Source organism: Dermacentor albipictus, chromosome 7 (genome assembly GCF_038994185.2).
Source record: "Dermacentor albipictus isolate Rhodes 1998 colony chromosome 7, USDA_Dalb.pri_finalv2, whole genome shotgun sequence".
NCBI classification, from domain to species: domain Eukaryota; kingdom Metazoa; phylum Arthropoda; class Arachnida; order Ixodida; family Ixodidae; genus Dermacentor; species Dermacentor albipictus.
Window position 1 is genome coordinate 80,707,903 of NC_091827.1, and position 6,658 is coordinate 80,714,560.

General features: G+C 45.8%; 1 protein-coding gene across 2 annotated transcripts in view; it reads right to left on the minus strand.

Annotated features, from left to right (window-relative positions):
- The window catches only part of LOC135899051 (uncharacterized), a 40,234-nt gene extending 36,745 nt beyond the window's left edge, over positions 1–3,489 (minus strand). The window contains exon 1 of one of the 2 annotated variants that reach the window (XM_070521341.1): positions 3,350–3,489. The gene's annotated coding sequence lies outside the window, so the exon portion shown is untranslated. Of the gene's footprint in view, positions 1–3,247 lie in introns of both variants that reach the window. The other variant, XM_070521340.1, reaches the window with a different exon arrangement.
- Positions 3,490–6,658: the final 3,169 nt, after the last annotated feature.

Sequence of the window (6,658 nt, forward strand, 5' to 3'; positions counted from 1 at the left end):
TCTACAGTTTTTATATTATTATAAGAATAAATAATGCAAATTTATTGTTGCAATGTATTTTCTATCTCGTTTATATTTCAAATAATGGGGTCGCAGACCTCAATGTGAAACTATGTTGTAGGGCAAGTTGTGCTAATCCGAGTGGACACCGTGCTAACAACAAAGGCACCTGTTGGAAACCATATTCACAGGAGACGTCAGCCTCGTTTATACTCCACTCGACATGCAAAACAGACTTGGACAACTGCAACACGATGCCAAGATTGGCTAAGAACCTCATTCGAATTGTAAGGAAGCTACTACCGTACGACCCTTAAAGAATGTAGCAGTGCTGAAACAGTGTGCCACTTTACGATTCGAATACAAAGTATGCGCAATAAAGTTTTCTTGCCTGCCGTGACGCAATGACGTACCACCCCATACACGCTCTTACAAGTCACTGGCTGCGAGGCACGCGTATATGCGTCAAAGCTTTTTTCTCTCCTCAGTAGCAAAACTCACCTAAACACGTGATCATGAGCAGGAACTCTTCAATGCAACGCCGCACAAAGTTGCTCTGCATATTGGACGGTTCCGGGTAAATATGCCTACATAGTCAGCTACGTAGGCATATTTACGTGGCTTCCTTATTTAGTAGCTTCCTTACATTCTAAATGTAAGGAAGCTACTACCGTACGACCCTTAAAGAATGTAGCAGTGCTAAAACAGTGTGCCACTTTATGATTCGAATACAAAGTATGCGCAATAAAGTTTTCTTGCCTGCCGTGACGCAATGACGTACCACCCCATGCACGCGCTTACAAGCCACTGGCTGCGAGGCCCGCGCATATGCGTCAAAGCTTTTTTCTCTCCTCAGTGGCAAAACTCGCCTAAACACGTGATCATGAGCGGGAACTCTTCAATGCAACGCCGCACAAAGTTGCTCTGCGTATTGGACGGTTCCGGGTAAACATGCCTACATAGTCAGCTACGTAGCGCCCCAACCGCGTTGTCGTGCTCAGCGCTAAGTACTTGTATCCGCTTATGCGCGGAATTACATGTGCTGCTTTGTTTTGTAGTTCAGGGGCGCTATAACGTAAAACTATTCCAAACTTTTCTATTCCAATTCTGCTATCAGCCCTCCGCGATTGGTCAAAAACTTTTTTCGACCACCCTCCACTTCACCTGTCTGTCACGCGACGTTACAAAAACCGCAATACCTCCCCATCTGATATGATGTGTGCACACTGATTATGTATGATTTGACAGAAAAAAGAAAAACAGTTATTTCTGATTCGACCCCTTTTCGCCATTAGCCCTCGGCTATTGGTGAAAAGTTTTCGGGCTGCACCCACTTCACCTGCCTGTCACGCGACGTCACAAAACCGCACGAACTCCCCGCGTCAAAGTGACGTGTACGCGATAAAGATGCATTAATATGCCGAACAAAACTGAATTTTTTTTCGGAATAGCCGCAGGCTGCCCCGTTCCGAAAGGAATAAAAGATAGCTGCCGCCGATCGCTGAGACGCTGGCTACTCGCACCTGCCGGAGAGCATGGGTGTATTTGCGTATAATAAAACTTCTTGCGTGACCGTGTAACGTTTTCAAGTACTTTCGGCACGTTTACTACCTCATTATGCCAACTCTTCATTGCTGAGGGTCAATTTTAGCGTCATTCTTAAGCTTCCGTTGCATGCCGCCGCGATTTTCGACCAGCCACCACAAGCTAAGTAAGGGAAAGCCGACCAATCGCAGACGTCAGCACCACCCTCTTCATCCGGTTATCGGTTTTCAGTGCACTGGCTCGGCCCCATCGAATCTCTCTCCACTTGAGCGTTCTCCTCGCTTCTTGTGAGCCAATTAGATACAACAAGCCGCTCAGTGTAGGCCATGTTATTCGTTTTTCAAGCAAACAAAAGGGACGTCCTATGAACGAGGAGAGCGTTTGATTGGTGTGTTCAGACAACCCTATGGGTGACCGCCCGGTGCTTGCGTCGGTGGTTACGCAAATTTGACGTCAGGAAATTGGAATAGAAACATATTGGAATAGTTTTACGTTATAGGGCCCCAGCATACGTTTTTGCATTCTTTGTTTTGTTTTTTTTCGTTGGCCGGTTTCAGAAAAATATTTTGTTGAAAGGGCGCATATATTCGCAACGTAGCTGTGCTTCGCTGACGAGCCCAGGACATCCGCATCTTGCCGCTTACTTCGCGAGAAGCGTTCACTGCACCGCAGTATGACCACGAGTCCTACTTTGCATGCTCAACCAAAAGAAATTTGCGCCGACTCAAATCTAAACGTTTCACAATGCACATGACCTATAGGTGGCGCACCTAACCATCTATCATGTTCAGGTGCGCCTTTTCTTTTCGTCTTTTTTTCCTTTTTCTTTTCTTTTGTTTTTGTACATAGGAAGGACCTTCGGCGATAAAATAACAAAAGTTTGGTGGCACAACCCACCACCCCATTCCAAAGGGGATCCCCGTAACATTCATTCATCCGTCTATGGATGCCACAACGGTAGTTTAATAGTTGAGTTCGCGTCCTAGTCCAGCAGGGCACGCATATTTTGGCTTTATTTTCCCATGCACCAGATGCAGGTAGTGATTCCGCTACCTTTTACGAAGCTGATGTCTTTAGATATCATCGTGGGTCCCCAGCTAATGCATGAACGAACAGTATGCTGCCTACTCGAATGCGAGTAAATGTTATGAATAAGCGCTGCGAAGGGGAACATGAGTCATTCTGCGCCGTAATTTATCAGGCGTTCATACCTGCGGTTCAATGAAACACTCGAAGAATATCTTTTCTTTCTCCAAAGAGGTCTGGTATTGCATAGTTCTTCTAGCATAATACGTATCGCGTCATACCGCCGCAGAATGCTTAAAAATCACCATCAGAGAAACTAGCACAATAAGAACTAAATCTATGAGTCCAGCAATATCTGCTGAAATCTTTCAAGGCACATGCAAAATAGCTTAAAACGAAACGTTCAATGCTGCAATTTGACATGGCTTCCTAAAGAGTCGACCATCATAATTAATTAGGCCGTTGCTGATTCCGGCACATAGTACACTTTAAAATCACGACAGGTCTCTAAATAATAAACCGTTCTTGTTCCTCAATGGCCTGAGAACCTGATTACATTGTAGAACAAAGGCACAGCATCTTTGGCATGACTTTTCGCACCGCGCTGAAGTACTCATAGGAACGAAATGTGCATGCTTTCCCTGAACACTGTCCCCACAAATCGCATTTCGCTCACCGATGCCCCTCCGGGAGATGTCTACAAGTCTTCGGCTTAGAAATCAGTGCTTGAAAGCTCCATCGCAGCCCCCCTCTATCACAGGCTTCCCGAACCGCATACCTGAAGGCTTAGCTTGCCCTTTGCCTCTTAATTTGTGAACTGAAACATATCTGGTTGCTTAAAATGCTCTGTGACCTGCAGACAAGATATTTTAGGACTGGAGCGCTGTCGAAAGACGCGATAACTGCGCAGACCGACCCGTCACATCCACACGTACCTCGCTGTATGTAACATTCGTTTTTCTGTTCAAACGCGAAAAAAAAAACAGTCAAGTATGCCTATTTGCCTGAGCTAATATCATTAGCTTAGCTTTACATTTATTAGAGCCGAATAAACATCTGTTCTTGCAGAAGCACATATATATATATATATATATATATATATATATATATATATATATATACATACATATACTATTTTTCCGTAATCCTCATTTCTTATTTCTTATAAGGAGGTCGCTAATGCGCTTATTCATTCCGGTTCGCAGAGAATGTTATTCACATGAGCGTATACGCCCGAAAACAGGTGTTCGGTTGTTTTCACGAAGGCGCAATAGCGTCTCTCTGGCGCCGAAATCCTTTCAAGCCTCGTCTCAAAAAAACAGAATTTAAAGAAGGGATATCTAAGCCTACTTTAATTGTGGCACAAGTGAGAATGAAGCGAGTCTTCATGTGTCCGCATTCTTAGGGCTTTTCAAAAATTCTATATCTTGGAAAGCACCTAATTCAAAGTTAATGCAGCGGTTGGGGCGCGTGAAACAGGTCCGTTTAAAAGGCATGAAAAGCAGGTAAAAGGACGTGCTGTATTCAGCTACATGTACAACTGTCCGCAGTGAGTTTTGCGGAACGCAGGGCTCACACACGGGTCAACTAAGCTCCTTTGACATAAAATCCTTTATCTGGCGCTGTAGCAGCCCTTATGAAAAGGAGTCTTGGCTGTGACGCATGGTACTGCGCGGTCTCTTTTATGCGGATGAAGCTATCCGAGCCGAATATGGCGATTCGACGCTGGCGACGTCATCGTCGGGTCCAGTTGCATGTGTTTCAAATTATGACTGGAATAAGAGTTTGCTGTTAGCCATAGTCTGCTAACTGTAAAACAGTTTTCGTAAGCAATAAAATTATAAAAGTCTCACCAAGACAACGAATACGACAGCTTATCTGCTTAGTGGCTGCGCATGAGACTACCCCTCTAAGCCCGTAAAGTAGTTAGGATGTCTCCCTGTTCGCACGGGATCCTTATCAGAAAGGAGATCATCTCTTTTCCTTTGTCACCTCGCGTGAACCTTTACGCTGGATGTTCCTTAGTTCAAATGACTTTGCACTGCCGGTATGTACCTGGTATTAGCATGGCAAGGCTTAATTACTATTTTTTATCATTGTAGGAGCACACTCTGCTATCGATCATTTGCGTGTGTGTGCGTGCGGATGCGTGTATTTGTGTAAGAGTGTGTGTTTGTGCGGTGTGTGTTTTGCCGTTTTGATTGTTTTGCTGTTTGTTCATTTACTGATCACAAGGCGACATTGCGTCGCACGAAAGAGATTAGTATGGAAAGAGATGAATGTGGATTAAGTGAAACGCGCCTTTGAGCGCCTTTTAAACTTTTACACTGAATGTTCGTGTCTGACGCACGTACCACTAAACACGGTGGGTTTGTTGGTTCTAGGCCTCCTGCCACATAACTGCAGGAAATTTAGCAGTACTTTGATTGAGAAGTCCGTGCGACACCACCAGTACACTAATTTGTGTGTGCGGTGGCTTGTCACCCGTTCGCCGTCGGCGCGAAGTCGTCGACGAGGTATACAAGCCCGTTGGTCCTTCGGTACTCAAGCGAACACAGTGAAGGGGTCAGAGTTGGGAGAAAGAAAGAAAAAAAGTATTTAGAGACCGGCAACGACACACAATTTAAACGTAACACAAAAAACACAGGAACACTAATACACTAGCACTTAATCTAGATCAATGATGAATACAAAAAAATACAACGAACAGTTCGCAGTAATTATAGAAATTAACACTACACAAGGCACACTAAACGGTGGTCAACTAAACAGAGTTCAAAAGAAAATAAATGACGCACACGCATGGCCGGGCAGAAACAGCCAGTCCATAGAGGGTGGAGTTGACGGCAGAGCTTTCCCGAAAAACGCTGGCAACCCAATCTCGTTGCCATGGATGCGATTACTGGACTGGGTTTCCCGGGAATCAAGGTCGGACGTCGTCCTTCGAGCAGGTTGAGCTAACTTGAGGGGAACTACCGTGCGCTTCGTTGCAGACGTTGGTTTGTCGTCTCTACGTCAACTAGTAACTCGCAGTTAAGACGCGGCTAGGCGGCCCAGGCGATACTGCACGGCACTAGCTTCTTTTCGCTTCGCAGCAGATTGTAGCCTCACTTTCTAGATAGCCCGGTCTAAAACCTGCGTTTATGTGACTTCTCCTTTCCCTAGTTCCCTCTGTTGGGGAACGGCATATATTGGTGACGATCCAGTCAAGTTCACCCCAATGTATCCCGGCTCCTCCAAAGGTCTCGGCCGCGCCCCTTTCATTTAAGGGCGAGAGAACGGGTGATCACCCTCCCCCCCCCCCCCCCCCCGCCGCTGTTAGAGGTGGCACACTTTTATTACAGCACACAAGCACACCCTTCATTTCGTGGCGGGCCTCTATTGTTCGTTCACAAATGCAGAAGAAACGACGGCAGCCGGCCATACGGCGCTGTCGGCGCACATACATTGTCAGCAATTCGTGCACACAGGATTGCACAGAGACAGCACATATTTCGGAGTATTCGCACCCCTGCTTTCTTAGCGAGCTTCTCAACGCACGCGCCGGGCAGGGAATACATAGGGATTACTACAAAAAAATAAACCGTCGGGTCGTCACGGTCGCGCCGACGACAAAGAGACAACAATTTCTAAACCTGCCTTCGACTTCTTCGGCCGCTTGCCCGAGTCGCTGGCAATACCCGTCTTGCTCGCCGGTCCCTATTTCCACGACCTTTTGGCACCAGTTGATCGGTGCTTCGCTGAATCGAATAAGGCCGCACCATGACAGTGTGGTACAACGCAGTGCTTTCAGTCCAGATCCTTTTGGTAGCCAATGGATAATCAACATAGGCTATGTCACTGTTGTCTATTGTTTGCCTAATGAACTAGTAAGTGGTGCTCGTTGTTAAATGTAAATCGTTGCATTCGCATTGTTTTTGTATCGAGTGGAGGAAAATATTTTTCGCGTCCAAGTAGTTACATTGCAGTGTGTCCATTACATTGCAGACCACGTCTTCATGGAGGCTATGTCATTCACACAAATATGTCGTACACTGACTTGTGTTGCATATGAATATGTGTTTCGCTGAAAAAGTCGTCGAAGCGC